Raw genomic sequence first — 2,500 nt, 5'->3', positions numbered from 1 at the left:
ACTCTTCTGGTTTGAAAAACCCTTTGTAACTCTTCTTTTCAATTATAATCGATGGAATCGACCGTTGCGATACATAAAAAACAATCGATCTGAAAATGCTGTAAGAAAGGAAATGTCACAATATTTTTTTTATACACGGCAAAGTTATGGAAAAAAAAGAATATCTTTTACGTTTCCACCCAGTTTATCAGCTTTTTGTAAAATGATACAAAGAAAGATGTCCTTGTCCATAATAGAAAAACTCTCCTCTGATGAACTGTACAACCATTGGGTTTCGACCAACAAACAAAAAAGTAACAATCTAAACAAAAAGTTGATAAATAGAATTGAGGTTCTATCCAAAGAATTTCTTTCTCTGGATTTACTTGAAAAAAGGATTCGATTGTGTAATGATGAGCCTAAAAAAGAATACTTGCCCAAAATATATGATCCTTTCTTGAATGGACCACATCGTGGAACAATACAAAATTTGTTTTCACCTTTAATCATAAATGAAACTTCAATAGAAAATTTCATAGAAAAAAATAAGATTCATACTATCTTTCTTACTGATACGGATTCTCGAGAATTTAAAGATAAAACAGATATATTTGATAACAACCCATTATCAACAAAAATGAGTTATTTCTTGACTTTAATCAGTGAACTTAAATCAAATTTGAATTTGAAAGGATCTTCTTTATTTTCAGAACAAGGAAGAATGGATTCCGAAAATAAAACAAAATTTTTATTCAATGCAATTAGAAGTGATCTTAATGATCAAAAAAAAAAAAAAAAATCTATTGGAATAAAAGAAATCAGTAAAAAAGTCCCTCGATGGTCATACAAATTAATCAACGAATTAGAACAACAGGAAGGAGAAAGTGAAGAAGAAGTACCAATAGATTATCAGATTCGTTCAAGAAAAGCCAAACGTGTAGTGATTTTTACTGATAACCGGGGAAATACCGATCCTAATAATAAGGATACTAATAATTCTAATAAAAGAGACGAAGTAGCTTTGATACGATATTCGCAACAATCTGATTTTCGTCGAGACATAATCAAAGGTTCAATGCGAGCCCAAAGATGTAAAACAGTTATTTGGGAATTTTTTCAAGCAAATGCACATTCTCCGCTTTTTTTGGACAGAATAGACAAATCACACCCTTTTTTTTTTGATATCTCCGAACTGATAAAACTCATTTTTAGAAATTGTATAGGAAAGGGAGCAGAATTCAAAATTTCAGATTATACAGAAGAAGAAATAAAAGAAAGGGAAAAAAAGGAAAAGGACAAAAAAGAAGAGAACAAAAGAAAAGAGAAAGCGCGGATAGAAGTAGCAGAAGCCTGGGATACCATTCCATTTGCTCAAGTAATAAGAGGTTCCATGTTAATAACTCAATCGATTCTTAGAAAATATATTATATTACCGTCATTGATAATAGCTAAAAATATTGGCCGTATGCTATTATTACAATTTCCTGAGTGGTCTGAGGATTTAAATGAATGGAATAAAGAAATGCATGTTAAATGCACCTATAATGGTGTTCAATTATCAGAAACAGAATTTCCGAAAAATTGGTTAATAGACGGTATTCAAATAAAGATGCTATTTCCTTTCTGTCTGAAACCCTGGCACAGATCTAAGCCACGGTCCTCTCATATAGATCGAATCAAAAAGAAAGGACAAAAAGATGATTTTTTTTTTTTAACGGTTTGGGGAATGGAAGCTGAACTTCCTTTTGGTTCTCCCCAAAAACGGCCTTCCTTTTTTGAACCCATTTTTAAGAAACTCGAAAAAAAAATTGGAAAATTGAAAAAAAAGTATTTTATATTTCTAAAAGTTTTAAAAGAAAGAACAAAATTTCTAAATATCTCAAAAAAAACAAAAAAATGGATTATCAAGGGCATTCCGTTTTTAAAAAAAATAAAAAAAGAACTCTCAAAAGTAAATCCAATTCTATTATTTAGATTGAGAGAAATATATAAATCAAGCGAAACTAAAAAAAAAAAAGAAAAAGATTCTATAACCCGCAATCATATAATTCATAAATCCTTTAGTCGAATTCAATCTACATATTGGACAAATTTTTTACTGACAGAAAAAAAAATGAAAGATCTGACTGATAGAACAAGCACAATCAGAAATCAAATAAAAAGAATTACAAAAAATAAAAAAAAAGTGACTCCAGAAATAAATGATAGTCCTAATAAAACAAGTTATAATGCTAAAAGATTGGAATCACCAAATTGGCAAATATTAAAAAGAAGAAATACTCGATTAATCCGTAAATTACATTATTTTATAAAATTTTTCACTGAAAGGATATACGCAGATATCCTTCTATCTATTATTAATATTCCCAGAATTAATATACAACTTTTTGTTGAATCAACAAAAAAAATGATTGATAAATCCATTTACAATAATAAAAAAAATAAAAAAAGAATTAATAAAACAAATCAAAATAAAATGAATTTTATTTCGACTATAAAAAAGTCACTTTATAATATTAGT

Source organism: Camellia sinensis, unplaced genomic scaffold (assembly GCF_055761805.1).
Source record: "Camellia sinensis isolate YWXY unplaced genomic scaffold, ASM5576180v1 Unanchor219, whole genome shotgun sequence".
Lineage (NCBI taxonomy): Eukaryota > Viridiplantae > Streptophyta > Magnoliopsida > Ericales > Theaceae > Camellia > Camellia sinensis.
The sequence above is the reverse complement of the archived record's forward strand: the minus strand, read 5'-3'. Positions refer to the sequence as shown.